The sequence below is a fragment of the Berghia stephanieae genome, chromosome 2, assembly GCF_034508935.2.
Source record: "Berghia stephanieae isolate SIO BIC M18660-M18661 chromosome 2, UCSD_Bste_1.3, whole genome shotgun sequence".
Lineage (NCBI taxonomy): Eukaryota > Metazoa > Mollusca > Gastropoda > Nudibranchia > Aeolidiidae > Berghia > Berghia stephanieae.
Window position 1 is genome coordinate 69,298,920 of NC_088361.1, and position 13,290 is coordinate 69,312,209.

A 13,290-nucleotide genomic window follows, 5' to 3' on the forward strand; every position below is an offset into this window, starting at 1 on the left:
ATCAAAAAATCTGGGATTTCAATGGAGTCCAAGTTTTGAGGTTTTTGACCGGATGTGTGTGTCTGTGTCATCCGGTCAAAAACCTCAAAACTTGGACTCCATCATTGAAATCCCAGATTTTTTTATTAAAAATTATTTTTTTTTGACAAACTGAGGGCCATTTTAATCAAACAATATTTTAAGGTCGGGTTTTTTTGGCCAAAATCTTTAAAACTTTTAAAACAGAAAAGCTCTATTTCATCGATTGAAAACGGCCTCAGATTGTGTTGTCAATATCATTACCCATCTTGTCAAAAACTAGTCAGTCAAAGTCATTAGGGACCAAAGTGTATCCTTGTTTCTGTAGCGTGAAATGGATATAAAACATTGCTTGCTACCATTTAAACAGGATGGTAACTCCATCGCAAAGTACTTTCCGCCAGATTTAAATTTAACAGAACCAGCTAACCAACCACTGCTGGACGGACAGGGATGTCAGTAAAAAAATTGACTTCACCAGGATCGAATTCGGTCCCTTTGCGTATGAAGCGAGTGCTCTACCAACCGAGCTATCAAGACTACACATCTTGTCAATAAATCAGTTAAACACTGTTTTACCTTTTAAGAGAAAATAAGACCATTTATCGTTTGTCCATCATGGCCACAGTCAACTCATGTTTTCGCTCTTCGTAAATCAATAATGTTTATGACAGGGGCACTGAACTGTCAGCATTGAACATTGGCATGAACCATGTGATCCAGGGGTACTTGTGACAAAAATCACACCGAGTTAGTCAATTTTTGGAGTATAATGCTCTCTCTCTCTCTCTCTCTCTCTCTCTCTCTCTCTCTCTCTCTTTCTCTCTTTCTTTCACTCTCTATAATTCTCTCTCTCTCGCTCTCTCTCTCTCTCTCTCTCTCTCTCTCTCGTTCTTTCTTTCGTTCTTTCTTTCGTTCTTTCTTTCTTTCTCACTAACTACCCCTCCCCCCACTTCATATTTTTCTCTTATATTCTCTCTTTATTTCCCTCTCCCTCTTTCTTTTGTTTTCTCTCCTTATCTACCCAGTTGAGTAGCTCATTCTTTCATAGCGCTTGAGATTTAAGTCCTTGTAAAGTCCAGGAGACACAATACTATCCAATAGTCAGTGCTAGAGGGAAAAGTGGAACGAGGGAAACCAAGGAAGTCCTGGATAGGAACTGTGGAGGCAACAATACTCTTCAACAGCCGTAACGTCACTTACCTCGTAATGACGCATGGTAACTTAGTAACTGGCTCTAAACTTTCGGAACAATGGCGGACGGACGCCCTTATGAAATATTTCTCCGGCGAGCATAAAAGCGTATCCAGAGGGGAAAAAACCCCATACATTTGATCATGTTTTGACTTTTACACATTCTGATCACAAGACATGTGAAAAGTTCTAGCCAGCACGAAGAATAAAAAGTAATGATTTTCTTTGTTTAGAACCAAGATGGCCGCCGTTGCCGGGCGGCGTGACATCAGACTACTGAATCCAATTGGCAAAACTATAACCGACTGCTCGGAAATGGCCCTTGAGCGCGAAGAATGGCGTTCAATGACATTCAACCTCTGTAGGGAGACGGAACTCCGGTAAGGTAAGGTATGGTAAAGTCCTAAATCATAGCATGTATCTAGCAAAAAAGAGCAATATTTCAGTACCTGTTATGCAATCAGAAATCAGTATCTAGATTAAATATAATTGTTTTTGAAGATGTATAAAATATAGATATCATAATGAAACATTATTATGACGCAAAGTACTATGGAATAATTCTCGCGGTTATTAATTGCAGACGATAAAAAACCACACAAAGCAAACAAACAAACAAATTAAATAAAATCAATAACATTAACAAAGCAAACAAACAAAGCAAAACGAAAAAAAACTGTTCTTTCCTGTAGTTTGGTACCTAGTAACAGACTGTGATCGCCTAACTTAAGCATTATACGACCTGCAAGTTGGATAATATTATAAAGTTCGTTGGGTTTGGTCAAGGGAATATCCAATAATTCATATTGAAATTTTTTAAATCATAGATATTGCTTGCTTTTTGTAGTGATTAAAAATATCGATATGATTTATTGGATATTCCCTTGACCAAACCCAACGGACTTTATAATATTATCCAACTTGTAGGTCGAATAATGCTTAAGCCAGGCGATCACAGTCTGTTACTAGGTACCAAACTACAGGAAAGAACAAGTAATGTTTGTTTTGGGGAGGAATTTTACCAAGAAAAAAATAGCAATAATCATTTAGGACTTAATTGAATAGTTTTGAATTATCAATTACCTTTGATTTACGACCCAATAGGGATGTTCGATAAACTTAACACAAAAATTTGGATATTTCTATGCATGTATTTATAATTCCTCAGCCGTACTGTTTGACATACGGCACAAAAACAGGAATTAAATACACAAAGCGCCATTAATTACTGGTCAAATTTCAATGAACGCTAAATCCCATCAAGCTGCCTAAGTTGAGACTGGTTTCAAATTAAAGTTAGTCTATTTAGGTTCACGCACATTTATAGATAATTATTGGTGAAATTGTCTGATAAATAAATGGTTTAAAGGAATTTTTAAAAAAACCATGAAATCAACTATGAATATTTCAAATTTAAGGGTACGAAGAAAGACATATTTGAATAGATTGAACCGCTGGGTGATAAAGAAAGAGAAGAGTAATATTCGATTTTGAGGTTATCTGATCAGAGAGATGAATGGCGTACCATGATCACCGATGTCTGGCACAGACTTGTTACTTGAAGACGAAGAAGAAGAAGAAGAAGAGTACGAAGTGTAGGTACCCACTATCGCAAATGATGTTGTGATTCTGGGCCCGATGAAATAAAGCATCCTGCGTTGGCCTACAAAATACGTGATAACATATATTTCATCAATGCCAAAACAAACCATCTTCCACTTACAGAAGTCATAGCACGAATATCAATCGACCAACGAAATAAAATATTTGGATTGAGCATGACAGGGATGTCCTCATGGAACATTTTTGTAGGGATAACATGTTCCAAGTCTGCTGTAGACAAAGGCATAACAATGTATACCAGTCATAAGACTTGTTCGAGATATACCTCGGAGTGGACAACTGAGGAATACAATGATATTTGATGACAATGCCATCGTTTAAAATCACATTCAACGCCCATTTGTCTCCGGCCACTTGAAAGCTGCTACGATAAAATTTCGGCGTTCCGTTTGCTGAGCCCAATGTTCTCTAGGTTGCTATGGTTGGGTCACATCGTAGTAATCTTCGTAAGCAAGGCCCTGGACAGGTCCATTTTACATCAACGCTTGTTTAATCCTCGCTAGGATTGTTTTATTCCCCGAGGAGAGTAAATCCAAGGTGTACTTAAGCGGTAGTTGCATAAGAGTTTGGCATCGTAAATATTGAACGGTTTGGGTATAATTTTGTCATGGATTCTGATCGTTCGATGATGGTGGTATCATGATTTGAGAGGGAATCACACGTATCACCGTGCAACTCTCGTTATCATTATGACGGCGTAAGGGATCGGATAAATATATTTCTTTTATCTCGTCTGGCAAACTCCTTTAAAATAGGCCAATGAGTGTCTGTTTTGCTATTCACATTGAATTGACGTGCGCGCATTTCACGCGTGTTTGCGTGAGTGGTAACCTTTACTGTTTCCACCCTGGAAGTGTCAATTACCAGAGAGGGCGCAATGCTTTTCACGGCGTGATACGACCAGATAATGAACAAAACACGGGGACGAGAAACGGCTTCTTGTTTTGTTTGTTTTTAAGGGTTTTACGGCGCTTACAACACATTTAGGTTATATCAGCGCCAGTAAAAAGGAAGAAAATGCGATAGTAAAAGGTTCTAGAATTACAATTGAAGCATCCAGGAGAAAGTAAGACATAGGGGAACTGGAAACAAATAGGGATCAGATGTAGATTCCAAGAGCATATCACCAATGTACTTAGTTTGAGATCACCTTTAAGTCTCATCCGGACATCTCATCTAGTCAGCTGATCCTGCGTAGGACGTTGCTTCCCGAACTTTCTTGCGAAACAGATTACGGTTTTCCGCCAGTCTACTTGCTTGAGTTGCTGTCATTCCCAGCCATTCACATATATCTTGTTCCCAGCTTCTTGTTGGTCTACCTCTTCCTCTCTTGCATGCCGTCTACCCTTCCCTTGTCTGCAGAATGTGCCTTTCTAATGATTCGTGGCGAGTCGTGTGGCCGGACACAAGAACAAAATCCAACAAAGAGGAACACACTCAAATGCTTACATTATACATTAAAAAATAACAAATATACTAATACATAACAGAGAGATGATTTACAAGGAAAAAAATATCATCTCCCAAAACAATAACTATCCATTTGACTGTTTCCCTCCCAGCCAGGACTCCAACCAGGGCCAGGAAAAAAACTAAGTAATCTCATTCGAAGACAAAGACGGAAAGCATGTTGGAAAACAGATACAAGGGGATAGAAGACACAGTTTGTACCTCCCCGCCCGCTATGGGAGGTCAGGATCCCCACCCAGAGAAATGGCTTCAACACGAAATCAAAATGCAAATTTTGCAATCATTAAGAGAAGCAAAAATAAAATACTTAAATAGCGACCTCCTCTACCACTTCATGAGCCAATGGAAAGAGAAAATCAAGGAAAGCCTAGACATCTCGCGAGAAAAGGATTTTAAAATAATATATGCCTGTTGTGGATTTTAAAATAAAAGTGTTTTTTTTTTTTTGCTTAAACATCAATGAATTTGTTATAATATATTAATAGTATCCTTATCTATTTAATTTTAGTCAGATTTTTTTTATAAATGGCGCGTGTTTTACTGGTTTTTCTCAGCTGTCCCTCTATCAAAGTTGGAAAAATTTGTGTCAACCTCTCAATCAATTTGTTTTAACTGAACCTAGATTTTGGATCGTATTGATGCCATATTAAAATAGTTTTCTTCTTTAAGACCTATTAAAAACTACTTTAAAACAGCTGACATAAAATTAGAGATTTTATACTGTAAAAAAATGAAAAAAGTTACGCACCACAAAGTATGAATGAATTTATCGTATATCCAAAAAATCTTGTGCTGACGTATTGATTATGAGTTCACGTCATACTTCTTTCAAAATAATAATAATTCTCTTTAAGTGTTATAAACATACCACTTATGTAGTTTGTATTAAATTTTGAATTTATTATTTATGGCATCGCATTTACCAAAGACTGATATGAAATCTCTCGCTTTAAATCATTTGAAATAGTGATTGTATACTCAATATTGTCAAATTAACAAACACTGTTTACATAACTTTGACAAATCTTTGTCTATGCATGAACGTTTCACATGGCCTTTAAATGTTTTAAAAAGATATTAGGGTCTTAAACAACACGATACGGGACGGAATCTCTATCGGTTCCACTCTCGTAAAGCTTCGAAAAGAAGTCTTCTTGTATCTATCGATAAGTCATTAAAGAGGACGGCAATGGTTTTGGAATTTCGCAATCAACCATGAGAAGATCGTTATCGAATTACGACAGAGAGAGCACCAGTGTAGAACGACGTGGCGGTAAAAGGATCATAGATAACTTTGATATGGGTATCATCCAAAGATGTATGGGTGAGCGTAAATATACATCCGAAAAAATATTGGACGTCTGATTATTCAAGCTGAAAAAGGCCCATTGGTTCTGGACAGAGAATCATTGTTATTCTTGCAGGTGGTGATGATACTGGATATTTAAATGATGCCATGCCATTTTTTCCTCTCTGCATCATCTGGAATATTATTCTGGGGTCAATGCAAAGGTGTTTTAAGACTGACTAAATATCGTTTGCTGTCCTCCATGGAAGCATCCAGCTGTATTGTATTGGACAACGCTACCATTCGTTGGCCAATGGTCACTTTAAGGCTCCAACTTTGGCAATTATAAAAGCCGACATGATTTCATGGTTTCAATCAGACAGTACTACATATTCTGACCATTAATCAAATTGCTAACTATACTCATTAGTAAAAATAAAAGAAAGAAATGAACCAGAAACAGATTTCAAAGCAGACTGTCTAATCAGGGAGTTTTGACACGAGGTTGCGCGACTTCCCCCATGTCAATGTGAGCGCAATCCAATTGAGGTCATTGGGCCTAAGTAGAGGGAAAGATTGAGAGGAGGAACACCAAATTTACTCTCACCGATAAGGCAATAAATGATAAAGAGTAGAGTGGAAATGCCTCAACCTTCGCAAAGTAGAGGAAAATTACACTTCATTGGATAGAGAAATGCTCGGAATCTTTCTTGTAGTCCTTTCATAATTTCTCCTTTTCATTATCCTCGTCATCAGACTGTGCTGATTGATGTGTCCATTATTTCTTGGTTGTTGTTGTGGTTGTTGTTGTAGTTGTTGTTATTGTTGAACACATATTTGTGGAGACGCTGTCTCAAAATTGATGAATTTTTACTTTTGACCAATCTACATAAATTTATGTAATCCTCTTTGGCATAAACAAAGCTATTTCTCAAACTTTTGCAATCAAAATTATATTGGAAGCGCGTTATCTTCACTTTCCTTTGTATTCACCAGTAATGTTTATTGATAATTATAAAAATTAGATGTCTGATAGTTAATAATTGCCATCCGTTGCTTCATATTCAAATACTGCACGTATATCGTTTAAGCTCAATTAATCGAACACTCCCGTCTAACGAATTCCTTCAAAATGGATTTGCGGAAAATTCATAATTTCTAGGAATTCCGATCCTCACCTGTTATCGATTTTAATATAGACGTCTAGATGTAATAAACGAAATCCTTTCCTATTGTTTAAAAATTCATGAAATTTTTATTTTATTAAGACAAATTGATTCAGAGGTTCATACAAATTTTTGAAGCAATGCATTGAGGGCAGCTGAGAAAATGAAGAAAAACACGCGCCAATTATTAAAAATCTGACTATAGTTGACAACGGGCTGCATTATCATAACATTTAAATATAATTTATTCTTGTTATTTACTTCTTCTTTGAACTTCAAGCAGGAACATTTGCATTAATGACTTAAAATAAATTCAGTCCTACTATTCAAGGTTAAGCTTCATTATAGAAGACAAAATAAAGACGATTCATTTGATATTGGGTACAGGTAACTTTCTTTTGTGTAAACTATAGTTTGACCTGAAAATTAGTACGTATATATATATATATATATATATATATATATATATATATATATATATATATATATATATATATATATATATATAGTGTGTGTATATGTATGTATAATGTATGGTGTGGATCTAGCAGTCTTTTTTATATTCTTTCCTGCCACTTTTACAAGAGGTGTTAAATTTACAATTTATATTTCAAGGTGTACCATAAGTTCATTGTATAGTTAACATTTGGAATTGCATTCAATTTAAAACAAAAAAGGCTAGTTCTGATAATCAATTAAAGAAATTGATTGACAAAAGAATTGAATTCCTTAAACCACGATTATGATTAATGTTTGTTTCAATAAAAAACAAATGTGAAATTGTAAAATTGTTACATTAATAAGGAATGTATAAAGCTGGATACCCTATATAAAAATATTTTTATTGATGTTAAGTTAGAATACTTTGATTTGTTTTGATCACAAGTTTATCGCCTATACTTTTGAATTCCTGTTTAGACAACTTTCAAATCTCGCCTAATGTTTTATATACGTTTCAATACTATCATCATTCATTGTTGTAGTTAAATTGAATTTGTACTACTTTAACATCAACACTTGTCTTACCGTAATATATTTTGTTTTATAACACTGTAAAGCGCTTAGAGCCTGTGACAACGGGGTAACACGCTATATAAATGCCATTTATCATAATATCATTATGTTCCAATCCTTTACCGATTTGAGACTGTTGGTTACATTTACGTTTATCTCATGTAGCAAACTCCTTAAAATAGGCCAATGAGTGTCTGTTTTGCTATTCACATCGAATTGACGTGCGCGCATTTCACACGTGTTTGCGTGAGTGGTAACCTTTACTGTTTCCACCCTGGAAGTGCCAATTACCAGAGAGGGCACAATGCTTTTCACGGCGTGACACGACCAGATAATGGACAAAACACGGGGGACGAGAAATGGCTTCTACACGAAATCATAATGCAAATTTTGGAACCCCGAAGAGAAGAAGCGGAAAAATGAATAGCCACCCACTCTACCACTTTATAGACCAAAGGAAAGAGAAAACAAAGCAAGAACTAGACATATTCCGATAAAGGATTTTAAGACAAATTTTGGGGATTTCTAAACATATGCTGTTATTTTACTACATCAATGAATGAATTCATTAAAATATATTATCCTTGTTTATGTAATTAGCTAAAAACGGGCAATGTTATCATATCATTTCAATTCAATGTATTCAATTTTGTTCCAACTTCAAACAGCAGCATTTGCATTAATGATCTGAAAGATAAGGTCGATAAAGAACTGAATTCGTTAAACTACAAATAATGTTTGCGTTTGTCATAATCAATTACAAAAGTGATTTCTTATGATTGTTTCAATAATAAGGAATGTATATTACATTAAAAATAATAGATTATCATAATTACCCTCTTAGAAGAGAAGAAAAGATTGCAAATAATAAAAAGAGCACAATTTGTTAAAAAAGTTAATCTTTAATTTGTCTCTCGATAGATATTTCTATCCGCAATTATGTCTAAGATATACGGAAAGTGATTTATCTCATTCTGCCACTTAAAGAGGTGTAAAAGGTATAGAATTTATATAAGTAGATAAAACCCATTGTGTCTGAAAATTTCATGAAAACGATATTCAGACATATTGAAAACTGCAGTCTGGGAAAGAGAATTGGCTATAATTTGGTATTGAAATTCAACCTTGTTAGGATCAATGTCGCAATTTTATTGTTATCGAATCAGCACGGGAAAAGCAAATTACCATACGTAAATAGCTGAATAATTGGAGTACATAAACAGCCCTGAAAACTAACCTGACGAGAACATAGGTTTAACAAAAAATTGGGATATTGAATTAGACGGAAAAATACCAGAGCATTCTCGTCAATTCAACCGGTATTCACAAGTTTACAAATTAAAGTAGCCAGAGTAATTTCCGTTTATTAATTAAAACATTTGCAAGTATTGCATAATTCATTTCTATCTAAAAGACTTAGTGATGCTCTGATTAAGATCGTTTCAAAGTAGGAACAGACCAAGGATTAATCCATACTCCAATTATAAGACTACTTGTCGGTCTTGCAAAGTTAGCTCTAGCAAACACGTTTTAAAAATTTGCCAAAAAAAAACACAAAAAACTGGTCCTTCAAATTAATGTCGATCGATTTAAATGACCCTCATCTTGGAAAAACCTCTCAAATCAGGGACTTCGCGGACTTGGCGTCAACTATACCAATATCAACACCAATATTTTCATTAGAATGATATAAGTACATTCTTGTGTGACGCCAACTACGCCAATATCAACACTAACATTTATCATTAGAAAAGATCACAATTTGTTTAAAAAGTTAATCTTTAATTTGTCGTTCGATATATATTTCTATCCACAATTATGTATAAGATATACGGAAAGTGATTTATCTCATTCATTAGTAAATACATGTGTTTGACGCCAAGAACACTGACATGTCTCATTAGAATGATATAAGTACATACCTCGTGTAATCTCTTTTAGCCTCTATCACCGATCACCGATGGCTTACAAACCGTTGTCCATTATCAAAGACTACAATGCATGAGTCACTCTTTATCCCATTAGAACAAGTATGTTGTAACTTTTGTTTGGAAGAATTTAAGATGTGTAGTCCTGAAATTAAAAAAAAATGAATGTGTATATTTTGGTGGAAAGAAAATATCAAAATCAAAATGACATGTTAAAAATAACATGATGCCTTTTCATATACACTGTTCTCTTAGAAATGTTATTTAATCGGTTGTCTCATAGATCAGAAGTGCTACCATTACATAACAGCGGTTACCCGATATTTAGGACTATGCCTAACATCATCATAATAAACAAACATTGAACACAAGAGGACATGAACGAAGACATAAGCATATTAGACACAGATAATGCCTTCATTCCAACCATTGGAAAGAATGTAGTGTGATCGCTTTTTAAAGTGTATTTTCACAATCCCTGAACTATTTTTTTTGTTCTTCATTTTAATCACCCAGACAACGTTTTTATTTCATACTGTTCAAGATAATTGTTGGATGTCGTTATTGTAACAGCAATTATTTTCAAGAATTACCACTGATTTTAATCATGCACATTTATAAATAATTCAAATGGGATAATCTGCGTATAGCGCATAAAATGTCACTTGTCAAGCATGTCCGATGTCAAGTAACTTTTTTTATAAACAAAAAAGCAACATTTACTAACCAATGAACTTTTGTTTTGTTTATTTTTTCGATATTATTTTATACTATACGACAATTGGTGATCTACAGTCTAAATGGTATCAGTGGCGATGGAGTTTTATTTTCTCACATTAAAATAAAAACCCATAAAGTTACTACAACAGGCTATATTGCCTTTTACATCCATATTATGCCTCACTATATTCATACAGAGAAGAACTGTTTTAGGATATTGACAGTATCGCTCAAATAAGACTGTTCCAATGACTTAACTTCTCATGTTGGAGAGTATAATTTAGCAAAACAAAACAAAATCTCTAATTGGATGTATAGCATCACGCAAGATGGAGATTTCCTATTATTTTGAGACCCTTTTCTGGAATTGTATCACAACAAACTCGGGTGTCTTCAGCCAATCCAAACATTATCTTAGGACCCACCTATTTACGTATAATTACCATGCGTATTGTATATCGTGCTAATTTGAATAACTTCTGCAATGATGTTGCCCAAAATATAGCTATTGACTACCTTCAAGTGCTTGTATATCAAACGTAGTTCGATATCCCTTTGGTGATATTAGAGGATGCTAAGAACAAAGCGTGATTTATCAAAGCAACTCTAGAATAATTTGACCTTTACAAAGGTCATATTATGACGTGTGAATAGACATTTTAAAAAAGCAATAGAGTTTAGAGTTTAGAAACTGCTTCAGGAATTGCTGTGGTGCTAAAAACAATATTGTGATTGTCATCATCATCATCATCATCATCATCATCACCATCACCATCACCATTATTTTTATTATTATTATTATTATATTATTATTATTATTATTATTATTATTATTATTATTATTATTACTATTATTATTATTATTATTACTATTATTATTACTATTATCATTACTATTATTATTACTATTATCATTACTATTATCATTACTATTATCATTACTATTATTATTACTATTATCATTACTATTATTATTACTATTATCATTACTATTATTATCATTATTATTATCATTATCATTATCATTATCATTATCATTATCATTATCATTATCATTATTATTATTATTATTATTATTATTATTATTATCGTCATCATCATCATCATCATCATCATCATCACCATCATCATCATCATCACTGTTATCATAATTTTCATAATTTACTTCTATTCTATTTTCATAATGGCCTCTAATTTTTACTCTAAAAATAAATTTGACCAGATTAGGTATTCCCTCAGTGCAATGCGAATCAAATAAATGAGGATAATGACTGAAACGATCTCATAAAGTGGGAGGCTTTCAATCTAAGTGGGGATAATCACGAAATAGTTTTCTCCTTGACTGGATTACACGTTATATAAATATAGCAAACGTCCTCAGTCTGGGAGAAATCTGCTTAGTATTTAAACAATGTACCATAAAGATAGGCTGAAATAATATTTTAGGATGGTTGAGTATATAATCGATATTTTAAAATTTCAATCTATGTAACATTTTCTCAGGAGTGTAAGGTGATTTGTAGAAAACATTAAACAGAATTATACCATATTTTCCACTTAATGGACGTTTACAATGTATTTGGTTTTCCTTTTATAGCTATAATCTCTATCTCTGATAAGCTTTATAATATATGGAAAGTAGGTAGTCTGTGTGCTGTAAAATGTCATATTATAGTGATGAATATGGGCAACAACTGTACGGGACAATAACTACGTCCTGTGAGTATTAAGTATATGTGACTAATCTTGTCAATAGGTTATTATATCGGGGTTACCGTGACTTTTGGAAATTTGGTTTAAACTCTAAATTTATTAAATTTGAATAAAATGGTATTCTTTCATTTAAGATACAGAGCGTATTGTATTTAAAGTGATGCTGTGCGTTTAGGAAAAATATTCACAATATCCGCAACCCAAATAAAACATATCAGTACTCACAAAAAAACCTAATATTTAACGTTTATAGTCTGATTAATTTAATTTTGTGAGAACTTATCACTAAGAGGCCGTTTAAAAATATTAACAAAGAACTGAGTGACGTCATCTTCGTTCCTTCTATAGAAAAGTATTAACCTCCGCCATTCTAATAATTTGGACTCTTGACACAATACTCTCTATTTGGTTAATACCGACATTACACCGAATTGGCCGGGCGGATCACATATTCCGATTATCTGAAAATGTAAGGCATTACTTGAATAAATCTAATGTCAAAAGCTTGAGATGTTGTGAGGATAGAATGTTCAGGATACGTGCATGAAATAATGTTAATGCTTTTTCCCCAGATGAGGTCTCAAATAACTGCAGACCGATTTGGGCAATATCAGGGTTGGCTATGAAAGAAACAGTTATCAATGTATATGAATTGTGAGGTACCCGATGAAATAGAAATGCAGGGTTATACGGAGACAACTAATGCCCTGTTTACTGAACAGCCAATAGGTTTCAACAGTCGTAACGTCAGTTCGCTCCTAATGACGCATAGTAACTTAGCAACTGGTTCTAAACTATCGGAACAATGGCGGACGCCCTTATGAAATACTCCTCCGACGAGCATCAAAGTGTATCGAGAGGAGAAAAGCATTATAAATATGATCATATTTTGAGTTTTATACATTCTGATCACATGCCAGGTGAATAAGTTCTAGCCAGCATGAAGAATAAAAAGTACCGATTTTCTTTGTTTAATACCAAGCTGCTCGTTGCTGGGCGGACGTGACACCAGACTACTGAATTCTATTGCAAAGATTTTCATTTGGTCTCCACCATCCTTTAAGGAAAAGTCATATATTTATAGGTCGTCGACACACATACATTATGCACCAACGTTAGGAAAATGAACATGAACCTAAAGAACTCATTTTTTATC

General features: G+C 34.1%; 1 protein-coding gene across 1 annotated transcript in view; it reads right to left on the reverse strand.

Annotated features, from left to right (window-relative positions):
* LOC144965421 (arg8-vasotocin receptor-like) overlaps window positions 1–13,290 on the reverse strand; it is a 151,644-nt gene that overhangs the window by 84,594 nt on the left and 53,760 nt on the right. Inside the window, exon 2 of the mRNA XM_078900756.1 lies at window positions 9,696–9,846. The gene's annotated coding sequence lies outside the window, so the exon portion shown is untranslated. The remainder of the gene's footprint in view (window positions 1–9,695; window positions 9,847–13,290) is intronic.